The sequence below is a fragment of the Dipteris shenzhenensis genome, chromosome 9, assembly GCF_047967505.1.
Source record: "Dipteris shenzhenensis isolate YYH24624 ecotype China chromosome 9, Dip_SZ_1.0, whole genome shotgun sequence".
NCBI classification, from domain to species: domain Eukaryota; kingdom Viridiplantae; phylum Streptophyta; class Polypodiopsida; order Gleicheniales; family Dipteridaceae; genus Dipteris; species Dipteris shenzhenensis.
In genome coordinates, this window is record NC_141604.1 from 49052876 (window position 1) to 49067918 (window position 15043).

Here is a 15043-nt window from a genome sequence, read left to right on the forward strand (position 1 = left end):
ACATGCAAAGTGGCATGCCTATCCCATAAGTACTTGATCGGATAACATAACTAGCAACATGTTTTTTTACGGATGTGCATGACACTAAGGCAAAAATGGTATTTAATGCTCGATCGACCATGCAAAGCATATCCAATGGGCACAATACTTTTCCTATGCCTCAACCTCGATGGTATTGACTTGTTTTCAAAGAGGCACACCCATCCGATAAGTACTTGTCAGATAACACACCTAAGGGCGTGTTTTTTTACGGATGTGCATATCATTAGGGGAAAAACGGTGTATAATGCGTGATCGACCATGCAAAGCATATCTGACTTGCGTTCAAAGTGGAGCCCCCATCCGATAAGTACTTGTTTGAATAACACACCTAGGACCGTGTTTTTTATGGTTGTCTATGACACTGAGGCACAAATGGTGTTTAATGCGTGATATACCATGTAAAGCATAGACGATGGGCAAAATACTTTGCACGTACCTCAACGTAGGTGTTATTGAGTTGCATGCAAAGTGGCATGTTCATCTGATGAGTACTTGATCAGATAACTTCTCCCACCAATAAATTAAGTACTAATTAAAAATTATAATAAATGAGTAGATTATTAAAAAGAGACTAATATTTATGTAATTGTTGCTACTGCAGCTTGCTTGCAAAGGACTTTCACAAAGGAGATGGCTATAGATTTTGTTCCAGGGATGGATGTGATTTTATGTAGCAAAAGAGAAGTAGTTGCATTTGCTACAATCCATGATAGTGATCCCAATTCACTTTGCCACTTTCGAAGACTTGGCAAAGATAAGGTGGCAGTTACTGTATCAAACATTCTTAGCACACATGTTGAGCTAAAGTATAAATGTGGAGATATGGAAACACTTGGAGATGTTATGCCCTACAATACATCCAACAAATCATTTATAGCATGGGACAAAGATGAGACTTATGCAACTGACATTATCAAGAATACAAAGTGCACCACCTTGGATTTTACTATAGAGGACATTTTACAAATGAGATCATTTGCAAATAAGACTGTAGCAGAAGGTGAAGTATTGGGATTTGAACAAGTGGAGCAATGGTCATTTGCATAGATGAGGATTCTAAAAGTCACTGATGATGGTATGGTTGATAACATAACATCCTTATGTGATCCCTACTATGAGGTAGGCAAGAATATGAGATGGAGCATGAAATTTTTAAACATGAGAAAGAGGCACGTGGTTTTCAATGATAAAGATAAGGTATACTACAATATCAAAGGACCTAAAAAGCGTGTCATGTGTCAAGCTCTATCACTTCAAATGTGGATGATTTCAATGTACTCAATTATAGAAGTGACATCTTATCTGGAGTGGATGAGTTCATTGGTTCCGAGAAACAAAATGATTTTAGAAGCAAAGCCTTATTTGGGGTGGATGAATTCTTGCACAGTGAGTTCAGGGCAAAGGTTTCAATAACGATGACTTGTTAAGTGTGGATGAGTTCATGCATATTAACAAACCTGGTGTCAACCAAGCTTGTGGATTTGTGAAAGCCATGCAAGATGTCCCAATGAGCGATGTTCTCTCAGGAGTGGAAGAGTTTCAAGGTTCTCAATACTCTCGTAGAATATTGAATTCATTGAATGGTCCTAAGAGTATGTTAAAAGCGAGGATGAGATCAAGAGAGGATTATTCAATATTTAACTTTGATTGTGATATGGCCAAGGATGCAACGACCAATCATGGATGCTTGGTTACAAACAAATGTGAGGAGAAGAAGTGCATAAATACAGATAACAATGTGCACGAGGAACCAAAACGGTCATACATATGCATGAAGAGAAAGTGAATCCAAGCAGATTCACAAAAGCAACCAAAGAGGAAGAGAGTAATGAAGGAGGAGAACATGTTAAATGCATTGGGATATCTATGTTGTAAGCGAAGATGTATGCGCTTCATTGATCTTGCAGACATCAGGGAATGTAGAGGACACGTGTGGCAAAGAAGAGGAAGCGAAAGAAATGAATACCTTCTCACAAGTCTCTCTTGCTTTCTTTAGAATGGCAATAAAAGGCTAAGTTCAAGACAAAAGGTAAAACCTCTCGTAAATGAAAAAAGGATTTGCAATAAGGCATATTGCAATATTACTGGATTATCCCATGGTACATATTGGGATTTAGTCACCAAGGCAAAGGGCGGCAACAAATTTAGCATTCACGGTAATAGAGGAAGGACCAAATCAAGAATCTCAACTGTCTTCATACATGAAAATGCTTTACCTCAACCCCATATATCTACCAAACTCCCTAACGGTGACGCGATCACTGAAATGCACCTTCCAATGGGCTTGACAAAGCTTGAAGTATTTGACTCTATTGCAGAGAAGCAAAGGCAAAGATCTAGAGGGGATGCCATAGCTTCTTCTCATACTTTGTATACTCTTTGGAAGAAGAACTTTGGATATGTTAAAATCCCAAGGAGGCAAAAAATGTCAAAGTGCAATGTCTGTGATGATTTAAAGCGAGCGATTGAGCGTGCAACATGTCCAAATTAAAGGGAATTATACAAAAAAAACCGAAAATCTCATCATGACCTTATTTGACATTCCAAACAAAAATATGCATTTTGGAAGGAGCAAGCTATTTCGCATCCTGATGACTACATGTGCCTTATTGTAGATGGCATGGATCAGAATACAACAACATTGCCTCGTTTTGTTGCCACTCCACCTAAATTACAAGGAAAGCACTTTCTAAAGACACATGTATGTGGAGTGTTAGTGCATGGAATTAAGTTCTTTGCAGATATATGGATCGATTCCTTGCATCTACATGATAGCAATCAAGTTGTAACATTTGTTATGAAGGCAATTCACAATGTACATGTAGAAAAAGGTCGCCTATCACCGACTTTGAGAATACAAGCTGATAATTGCTGGTGAGAAAATAAGAATGTACTCATGTTTGCATTCTGCTCCATGCTAGTTGCTCATCGAATCTTCAATGAGGTCGAATGTGGATTTTTGTATGTTGGGCATACACATGAGGATATCGATCAAGTTTTTAGCACAGTCTCAAGAGAGCTTAAATGCAAGGATGTGGAGACAATAGATGACTTGGTAAGAAGATGTGGCAGGCAAGTTGGTGGTCGTAAGGAAAGTACAGTATGTGAGAGGCTCGAAAGAATGTATGATTGGAAGAGCTTCATTCTATCTTTCATACAAACGGGTGGTGATGCATTGATAGGTCATACCAATCCACACTACTTTCGTTTTTTTTTTAAAGATGAAAAACCCGTAATGCAATGGCAACAGTATTCTCATGATAAAAAATGGGAACCTAAAGAATCTTATAGTCCCTTAACTTTAATTCCCAGCAAGGAATGGTATCCAACATGGGCTCCTATACAATAATTCAATGAGAGGTCTAACTGTGAAATAGAAGGATTAAAAGCATTTATGACATACAAAGAGGAAATGCTCTGGAGATATCCTAATTCGAAGCCTACTTGGAGAGAACACACTACCACTATAATTAACAAGACACGAAATTTAATAAAGGATTTTGAGAGAATGCGAGGCTCAAAGGATGTCAAGGAAGAATGCAATATGTTTTGGCCAAATGTTCATAACGATTTGCGCCAGCTCCAGTCTTTGAAAATGAATTTGTATCATTACTCCCACATCCATATTGTGGACCGAAGAAGAGAGAGTTTATGCCACAAGTAGATATAGAGGTCGATTGTTTTGTTGTGGTTCGACCATCGGATGATGAATATGAGAATGTGAAGTTTTGGGTTGCAAAAGTAGTTGATGTGCAAAGAGATGACTAAGGGAGAGCTACAACATTTATAGCGGTATGGTATGAGCCAAAGGGTAGGAAGGAGAATATGGATAACAACACATTGTATACTAATTGTATAATGAAGGAATGGGTCCCAAATGATGAAGCGGTCTCACAAGTTTCGACGGAGACAATCATAGCGTCTTGGCATTCAAGGGCAAAGAAATCAAAGAAGCACATGGGATATGAGGTAGAAGGAAAAATAAAAATACCACAGCAAAGTATTTTGCATATACACGAATTTTTAAGGATGCTCGCCATGGAGGAAGTAGAAGGAGACAACGCAAATGAAGAATGTCCATGATTAAAGCTTTGTATTGAAGTCCATTGAAGGATTTTATTTGGATACTAGGCAAGAAGCCAATTGACAATTATAATCAGTCATCACCTCCTATGTGAAATGAGAGTCAAAATATGCACTGGATGTCACCCAAGGGTCAAGGCTTGGCAAGACAATAGGGAGTTAATGCAGATGGCACCTGGCAAGGGACTGTCACATTGAGCAATAAGACAATGGGGAGTCAATGCACCCAAGCGGCAAGGCTTGGCAAGACAAGTGGGAGTTAATGCAGATGGCACCTGGCAAGGGACTATCGTGACATTGAGCAATAAGACAATGGGGAGTCAAATTATGCAGATGGCATGAATTGAGGCTCTTTAAGAGCAACAATTATTTAAATTGTAAACATATGTTCAATCTATATCATTTTATACAAGGACTCCAGCTGAGAACAACATCTCTCAATGTATACATATAATGATAGCTATAATTTCTATTATGATTCTTTGGTTCAATACAAAACTTGGGTCTTATGGCATCATGTCTTTTTTCTATTTATTAAAAGTTTTAAAAATTTTGTGTATATTGTGAGTGACAATGTTATTTACATGAAATATTTAAGTCTCCTTTCATGGATTTATAAATTTATCACATGAAGGAAAAATATTGAAAATAATTAAATTAACAAATAACTTAGGTATAGCTAGAATTTCTAAAATAGGATTATTTCAAATTCTTGCATGTTGGTGCAAAAGTATAGATTGAAAAAACCAGATTTTTATGTGAATATGATAGTGCCACAAAGTGAACTTTTGATTTGGGAAGAATATTTTCAGAAAGTAAAATTTTGATTTGGGAAGGATATTTTCAAAAAGTAAAATTTTCATTTGGGAAGGATTTTTGGGCTTCGTCCAAAAACAACAGAAAAAGTCCAAAATTAATGAAATAGGTGTTTCTTGTGTCTTCCACAACACTCGAACTACATTGGATGAGTGGATCCCTTGCACCTACAGCTTAAATGACTGGATAGTGATGAAAGGATCAGCCAAAGGTTCACATAAACTTCCCAAGAGCAAGAGAGGTGACAACTTGCATGAGTGGAAGGGGCACATCTTGAAGTTCAAGTTTGGGAAGAAAGGATGGCTCACAAAAGTGAAACATATTTGCATGGGAAAAGATATGTGGCTTCCTCCATCATTCAATCAATCTAGGATAGCATCACACTGTGAGCCTTTCTATCTATATACCTTTTTCACCTGTAAGTGTAATGAGTCGATTTGCAAATTTTGTGTTTGGTTTCTAAGAGCTCTTATTCATGGTGGCAGATGTTTTCCCTTTGGACCTCGAGGAGTGGGAACCAGTTGAATCATTCATAGGCAAGTTCACTGCGATTCATGAGGATTTAGGTAAGCAAATGCATGTCGGGGAGAAGTTGGCCTCCTTGCGAATGAAGAATGTGTATTGGTATAATGCAACATACATCACTCCAATGACATCATCAAGCTATGGTCGTCTGCAAACCATTGCACCACCACAACTTCAAGACATGGATTGCAGCAAGACATTGCAATCGTACAAGGACAAGATTGCAAAGGATGATGAGGTTTACATTTGGACTCGAGGCCATGAGGTTTACATTTGGATCCAAATGGGCAAGGTTATCTTGGTTTATGCCTCTGCACATTTTTGCTTCTTTATTTCAGAATATACATATGCATAGAACAAAAACTATGTGGTCTTGCAAGCATGTAGATGAAAATGCTCTTGAAGATTTACTTGGGATGAATTGGGGAACCAGGTCAAGCGACCAAAAGGGTGATGTGTTTCAATGTCACACATGTAAAGACAATGTGGTTATTAGATACCATTTGTCATGCCAAATATTGTATTTAGCTTTTCAGTATAGGCACTGGAAGAAAACAAATGGCCGGTGGCTTCCCCTTGACTCTAATGATGAAGACAATACGGGGGTAAGTTTGTCTAATGATGTTGAAGAGGGAGATGTCAAGAATGTGAATATCACATCACAATGGACTCTAAGGGATGTGCGGGAACACCTGTTTGTCATGGAGGATGGCATGTCAGAGTCCTTCTACTTTACCTTAAATGGTGGTAAGATCAGTCATCGTGTGGAGAAGTGCATGCATAGTGCCAATTTCATTCCTCCTGCAACTTTGAAGATTGGTAACAATGTGTTTGACTAGTGCAGCATTTAATTTATTGTCTGTCAAATCCTCGTATTTGCTTCAAAAGATGATGGTCAATTAAATTAAAATGTTATTTCTTTTAATGTTTTCTCCTTTCAGTTCACAGTAAATGTTTTTCAAAAAATTTGGGGATTTTATGATTTTTAGGGTTTTGATATATATTAAGGGGTAAGAGCCCTTTTTACATCACATTCTCACTTTCACATTCACAGAGCCATAGAAACTCCCGTCCTCAGAAGTTACTCCCTTGATCAACTACCATTTGCCATGGATTCGGCTAGAACTATGTTCCATGACTTCATCTCACGAACTGCATTTGTAGATCATGAGGAAGAGCTATTTTTAGTGTTTGATAGGACTTTAGATGTCCTAGGCACATATATGCGAGCCAAGGATGACTTCTCATATCTCATCCTTTACATGCAAGATAATTTCTCAAATTTTGCCTATACACTCAGATGGGTTCCCATAGATTACATAAAGTATCTGTTTGTACAGGAACCCATGTTTGTAAGGTGCTTGGCCCGCTTTTGTGACAACCTTACAGATGAAGGGTTTAGGATAGTCGAAGTTCAAGACATCCTAGATGCAGGGATCCCAAGAAATACAGGCACCAAATTCTTTTCATGGGAGATGACATTCATCTTCCTTCTCCAAGAAGGAAATTTAGAGGAAGAAGCCTCATCGTCTAGCACCCCCTCTAGTAGAACTACTGATCTAGTCGTCCCTAGACTAGAGACTCGAACATCTACATGGAAGAGAGCCTTGACAATCCAACAGAGGAGATGGAAGCAGCTCAAGCATTGAGCCTACTTCAAGAGCCCCCAGTAGAGCAAGAATCTGCATTGGAGACCGTTGACCCAGACTTAGAATTATGGTCCTTGTCCCCCCTCATCATCGATGGAGAAGAGTACATATTCCTCCATGACAAAGAGATTCTTTTTGGACTACGAGAGGATGAGGCACTCAGAGTCCTATCAAGGTTCGATGTTGACACAAGTGTGAAAGATCCCAAGGTTTTAGGTACCGAAGACGAGACAATGGAAAACTTTCTCTTGACGATGCCGGTTTCAATGAGGGATGTAGACATGTCCGTATACAATGCACAACCCTCTCATGTAGAAGCTTCCACCTCCAACACAGGTCAGGAGAAAGCGTCCACTTCCCAAATGGAACATCACACAGCACCTGGTTCCATTGGAACATTGCAAGTGAGGAAGGGATAGAAGCCGACGACGCTGTAGTGGTAAGTTTGAACAATATTTTTTATTTTGATGTTCTTTTAGTATAATTTGTTTTTTCGGTCTTCTAATGTTTGTTGAATTCTTGTAGGATGCGTTTGAGCTTAATGAACTCTCATCTCGACGGGGTAATGTTCGCAGCACATTTGGGTGAGATCATTCTTTGGCCCATTACCTTGGCAAAGTCGCAGAGCATATCGTGGTCTTTCATAGCAAATTTTTTCCTCAAGGTCCTTCGGAGATGCTGAAGTGTAAGGCATTATCGCATGCTATCGGATACTCCAACGTTACTCGGAATGCTGACAAAGTCAGTTTGGTACACCGCCTGGCTGCTATCAATGCCTTTGGATCGAACATCCATGGTAGGGCATTGACGGCAATGGCTATGTCTTTGGTAGTAGGAGAGGAGGATGTTAGTGCTGTTGTAGCTAGATTTATATCTAGGAATCCACTAGGGGATTCAAAGACCCCTATTCTTAATGTACTTGAACTAGCCAAGAAGAAAGAAAGCCTGTGAGGCCTTTTGTATATATAAACATATATTTAAATGGATACATGACTACATGTCTTTATTATTTGTTTTAAGTTATAATTTCTCGTCATGAATTCCATTGTATTTTGTTTAAGCCGTTGATTATATATTTTCTCCATCATTTTAATTGTGTTAATTTAATAAATTTCTAGCCAATTTAGTATCATTTTCACCAATTCTGGGTATCGAGAGTTCATTTTTGTCAAATCCTGAAGGAATTTCACCGTCGCGCAGAAAGTCCAGAATGCCCAAATTTGTATCGTGGCGGGTTTTGGGCTTTCTGGGGTCCTGGCGATGTGCCAGACACTTTTCCCTTCTGCGCAATGGTGAAATTCCTTCAGGATTTGACAGAATTCAAAACTTACATTAAAATAATCAGTTACTGCAATCATAGGAATGGAAAATACACAACAATACGATAGTGTAGAGAATGTCGATATATTTTATTTTAAAAAAATCAACCCTTGGGCCTTAGATACAAGATAGTGCCTTCAAGGGTAGGGGATGGCTGCAAGAGAATCTAGGGCTTCAAACTTAGGTCACTCTGTAGCCACTTCGCTAGAGCCATGTCCTTATCCATGACCGTGACGTGCTTTGCATGGATGGAACACAAGTTGGCATCCTCGAATAGAGCAGTGGTCACTTGCTTTGCAGCCTCTTGGAGCGCCCCCATAGCTCTTGTGCTGAAGCGCACATCGTTCTTGTATCCATGTGCTATATCCCATACCACACATTGGAAGGAAGCATGCGGGATCAAGTTGTTGGTGGTCTTCTGCATTTGTCTGATCTCCCTCAGGGCCTGCGCTCCTAGCTTTGCTCTGTATGGCTTCTTAACTCTTGGTGGGGGCCTTACAAGTACCTAAACACCTTCCCACAGCCTCCTGTCTTCCTTGAACTTCTTCTGCTGCTCCTATCTATGCTGGTCCTCCTCTAAGTCCTCTCGCTCACGTCTGGAGCTTTGGCCTTCTTTGGGATGGGGCTTCCTCGGAGTCTGCTTTACCCTCCTCATGGGCATAGGGATCATCTCTGCAATGGGTTGTATCTCTGGGAGAGGGAAGACGGTGCTCTTCCTGGCAGTCTATTGGCCCACAGGAAGCCTCTCTATGTCTGGGAGGTTATCGAACACATTTTGTTCGATCCGGAGAGGGCTCTCATGGGGAGGGGAAGGATGAGGGTTAGGCTAAGGTTGAGACTGAGGGGAAGGCTGAGGGGAAGGCTGAGGGGAAGGTTGAGGGGAAGGTTGAGGGTCTGAGGCTGAGGGGAAGGCTGGGGAGAAGGCTGAGGGGAAGGCTGATGGGAAGGCTGGGGGGAAGGCTGAGGGGCAGGTTGAGGCTGAGGGGAAGGCTGAAGCTAAGGAGAAGCCTGGGAGACCTAATGAGAGTTGGGGGAGGGTCACGAGAGTCGAGGGAGGTGCCACCAAACCCGAATAGGTTCGTATGCACAGATGCCATGGAAGTGGTGGAGCTAGAGGTAAAAGGGTGGAGTGGTGTTCAGTGGGTCTAGCAGTGTTCTTCACTCTTGCCATTGAATAATGAGAATTAGGGTTTTTTTTAACATTTTATAAGGGCCCATCATGTTTTGACATCCCTTTTAATTACATTTAGGGTTTCATCGTGGCCCTTGCCCCCACCCTAACCCCTCCAACCCCCCCCACCCTCATCGCCCTCCCCCCCCTTCTCCCCCTACTTGCCCCGTCCACACCTGTCGCCCTCCCCCATACCCCCCATACCCCCCTTGCCCCACCCTTGCTACCACTCCACCCCTCCCCTTGCCCCACCCCTCGCCCCTCCCTTCTCTCCTCCCTCCTTCACCATGTCCCCACTTTCCCCAACGTCATGTGAGTACAAAAATTGTGGTCAAAATAAGCAAGATATTAAAGAGAGTACACAAATTGTGGTCAAAATAAGCAATATATTTATTTCATAAATACGATTACACCATAGCTTCTGTTGGTGGTTGGACCCATCTGCTCCCTTCTCTCACTCTAGGTTGCAACCAATGTGCGACTCCTCCACTCCCTATGAATGCTTTCCAAGCACTATGCCTTCTATTCTTTGATACAATTTGGACTGCTTTTGCAAGTTCTGATGCCTTTGCACATCTAAAAAACCAATCGAACATCTCATGGAATGCATTGTTGCGAGTGACACCACCACCATGCCTTGAGTTCTTGAAGTAGGCTACCTTGGCTCTATAGTGCGTCTTCTCCATGCCTTGTGTATTCCAAATAGACAAAGGACCCCAATTTTGTACAACCATGGTTTGTGTGCATAGAGAATATGCTGTAAACATGATGAGAATCAAATCAGCAATAAAAACTGTTTATAAAGCAAGTGCTAAATATTACGATGGTGCCAAGATTACCCTGTAATGCGTAATGTGTGACTCCCCCCATGCTTTCATCATTAATTGCATAAACTTGGGAAAGCAATTTTATCAATGCATCTACCTTTGTCCATACTTTACTCTCAAAGTTGCTATTTGAGGATGAGAAGCCTTATTGGTCGTGCATTCACACAATGCTTTCCAATATTCCCAACCCAAACTACTTTGAGACAATGTATGCTTGTCTTTGTTGAGATTGTGGTTCGATAGGAATCTCCTTGCCTTCCCTCCACCCATGGACACTTTTGCAGGAAGATTTTGTGTTGCCTCAAACATTTTCTTATCCTCCTTAAGTTTGGCATGTCCTCCATGGAATCCCATCTCTGACAATAACTTCTCAGCTTCTGCAATGCACCGTGTGGAATTAAATTCCAAGCATAAACAAGATGCAAATACAACAACTTATCAAGTATGCGTAGTTCCACGTGTAAAGTACATTTGTGTACTCTCTCAATATATGGATCCTTCTTATGTGTAAAATACAACAACTTATCAAGTACATGCACTTCCACTTTGGATCCTTCTTGTCACGATTGGGAGCTTGCGTTTGGCTACAAGATAGAATGCCATTCTCCCATTGTAATCCAGCCTTTTGCTTACGTTGTGAACACATGCAATAAAGGCATGTGTTCATTGCATTTGCCCTTGTATCACAACCATGCAAGCACTTGAGGGTTTTCAAATCACCAGCAAGATGCCATTCAACTTGAAAGGTTCCATGGCCATCGACTGTCAATGTTTACCCTTCCTCTTATCTTCGGATGGTCGATGGGATTCCTGTTCTATCTAGAACCTACTTCAATGTCTCATGGCACTCTTTTGGAGTCTCAAATGCTACAAGCCACCATATATCTTTCTCTGATTGCACTCTGAGAAATCTTGCTCTACTTCTTCATTCCCTTGAACAAAGGCTAAGGCTTAATTCATCATAATGCAGATGCTGACTCTCTCTAACTTGTGTTCTTTCACCAATAGAGCTTCATCCAGTTTGATGACAAATATGAGCTTTCCATTGCAATCTGTACAACAAAAGAGAAAAATCGTTAGGATAAACATGATATAGAAAATGAACTAAAGTGCAATGCTATAAAGGATTTCCTCTTACCTGATTGAAGAAAGAGATTGCATGAATGATGGAAAGGGAAAGCATGATTGAAGAAAGGGATTGCATTCGTGTGAGAAAATAAGGGATTGCGTTCTCTTTTTCTCTCCTTTCTCCTCTCTTTCCTTCTCTTTTCTCCTTTCTTTTTCTCTCTTATCTCCTTTCTTTTTTCTCCTCTCTTTTCCTCTCTTTTTCTCTCTTATCTCCTCTCTTTCCTTCTCTTTTCTCATCTCTTTTCTTCTCTCTTCTTCTCTCTTTTCCTCCTCTCTTTTCTCCTCTCTTTCCTCTCTTATCTCCTCTCTTTTTCTATCTTTTTTTCTCCTCTCTTTTCCTCTATTTTCCTCTCTTTTCTCCTCTCTTTCCTTCTCTTTATTTTCCTCTCTTTTATCCCCTCTTTCCTTCACCTTGTCTCTCTTTTTCTTTTATCCTCTCTTTCCTTCTCTTTTCGTGGTAATTTTCCTCTCTTATCTCCTCTCTTTTTCTCTCTTTTTTTCTCCTCTCTTTCCCTCTATTTTCCTCTCTTTTCTCCTCTCTTTCCTTCTCTCTATTTTCCTCTCTTTTATCCCCTCTTTCCTTCACCTTGTCTCTCTTTTTCTTTTATCCTCTCTTTCCTTCTCTTTTTGTGGTAATTTTCATCTCTTATCTCCTCTCTTTTTCTCTCCTTTTTTATCCTCTCTTTTCCTCTATTTCCTCTCTTTTCTCCTCTCTTTTATTCTCTCTATTTTCCTCTCTTTTATCCCCTCTTTCCTTCACCTTGTCTCTCTTTTTCTTTTATCCTCTCTTTCCTTCTCTTTTTGTCTCTTTATTTCTCTCTTATCTCCTCTCTTTCTTTCTCTTTTCGTCTCTTTTCTCATCTCTTTCCTTCTCTCTTTTTCTCTCTGTCCCTCCTGTATTTTCTCTCTTATCTCCTTTCTTTTTTCTCCTCTCTTTTCCTCTCTTTTCCCATGTGAAGCTTCAAGAGCCTGACATTGAACAAGCAGATACAGACTTCTGTCACTTTAATTCAAAGAATGCAGGAATCTGTAAATGCTTGCTCAATGTCAGGCTGTCACTCTATTTTTTCTTTTGCATCTCGTAACAAGGGCATGCTCGATGGTAATCTTCTTATTTTCTTTTCTTCAGTTCATCATGTGGCCAAGATCTTTAGCCTCACTTGATCTTTGGGATGCCATCTTTCCGGAGTTATATAACATTTTGGGGCACCCTCCCACTCCTGCAGAGTTATACACATACATGACAGGTACTACAAACACCCCCTAGGAGTCAGCAGTACAAACTCCAAACCACCCCAATCCCACACCAGCTGAGATTACCCCAGCAGAGTTGAGATAGCCTAGCCGGCTACATAACCGAGCCCCTTCTCCCCCCCTATGGTCAGAAGGTCCTTCTACCTCGTAGAGCTATTAGCGTACTCCCGTGCCATTGAGAGTCGCTTCTCCAGCTATGAATGGCCAAGGTAATCTCGTGCAATCGAGAGTTGCTTCTCTAGATATACGAGCGACCAGCGTACTAGCTCGACACGATAGGGCAGCAGGTGTAGTAGCAACGAGAGCGGTGGGGGATGCATGGCAGCCTGGGGCAGGTAGTGGTGGGGATGGGGATGATTTAGATGGTGCAGACGTGCCAGAGGGTGATGGTACGATTTACTATGACATCACTTAGACAAGAGGCATCTTGATGGATGCACGGGGGAAGGACATCATGGCCTTGATGCACTCTCTAATTGCTAACAACTACACAGATTGCTTTATTCACTACAAAGGCCATACAAAAAAGTTGGCTGATGAGACTCTCGCTGTTGTTCGTTCTAGGTATCCCAATCCCCCCAATGTTCAGTTCACAGATAAATGGGCCAAGCCGAGATTGCCAAGATCGAGGGAGGTCAACCACTAAGGGGCCAACACCGCTCACAAGCATGAGTGGAAGAAAGCAATGAAGGCAGTGAAGGTAGACCCTAGTCTGCATCATGTGGAGTCACGAAGGATCCAAATGGAGCAATATGGAAGCGTGCATTTTGGACCAAGGGGTGTTGAATCATGGGAGGCTCAATTTGTAAGTATCGATCTCAAATTATATTGTTTATGTAGTTTATTAGGAGGTTGTTTCTTTGTACTAACCCCTTCGCAAATTGTGTCATCTTGTAGCTTGATATCGTGGGCAGGTACCCTACTCTTGTCGAGACGACCTACCACTGCCACCATTGCAAGGGAGGTACATGGAGGCACTTCTAAGATGATGTGTTGATTACTAAGGAGCAGTATATCTGGGCTACTACAGCGCCCCCCCAGGTATTTAAAAGTAATTAGATAATGTCAATATTGTAAGTAAAGATTTGATTTTCCATACATTAATACATGTTGTTCCTCGTTTACAGGACCTTGCGGCTGATCAGGAGGGAGAGGATGAGGAAGAAGGGAGCGAAGGGGGCACAGAAGGGAGCAAGGATGTGGAGAGCTTAGATTAGTCGTAGAAGTAGTGCTAGCTACTCTTTTTTGTACTTGAAGCCACTGGCTTGGCTTCGTGCCTCTCTTGTATATACACTCCTCTTATTTTTTGTACTTGAAGCCATAAGATGTGGCTTGGCTTCGTGCTATATGTATATACAAGCACTTTTTGAGCTATGAATTAATATATGCTCCTTTTATTTTTTTGGCTTTCAATTTCCTTGTGCAATGTTCTATCAATTAATGCCTTGTGAGCTAAACATTTTGGAGTTGTAATGTTTTATTTGGAATTGTAATCGTCGGCTATAGACGTGCTTGCAATCCTACTAATTAAAATGTGGTTGGCTGTAAGAATTGAATTGCACAATGTGGAAATGGGATTCTTGTAACTACATAGCATACACAACATTATGTTCAACCACACAAATTTCTCCTTTTATTAACAAAAAATATTATGTAGTGCATCTATCTGCGTGTCTATAAGCGCATTTATGTACGCGTCTCTCTGTTTTTTTAAATTTCTAGTAGGGCATCTATTTGCACGTCTATAGGTGCGTCTATATATGCATCTGTCTATTTTTTTAATTTCTAGTAGGGCGTCTATTTGCGCATCTATAGATGCGTCTATATGTGCGTCTATCTGTTATATAGATGTGCCTTTAGACGCGGGTCTGTAGATGCACCAATAAGCATGCAAATAGATGTGCCCATAAGTTTTTTTAAAAGTTAAGGAAACACGTCTGTGCGCACGTTTGTAGGTGCCTTTTCTTATTGTGATTAGCATGTCTAATACCTTGGTTATTTACATGTCTAATAGTGTGTCTACACTGTGTTTTAGATGCATGTTTAGACGCATCTATAAACACGTAGCAAAGAGTAAATTTTTTTTGTAGGTTGATAAATGTGCATCACTGCTTTCCAAACATTGCTCGAGGATTGCCAAAAGGCGAGCAATAAAAAACAATAAAAGATTTATAAATCTCCCATTTCAGTAGCAAAAAATAATAACTTATTCAAAAGTCCATATGTTT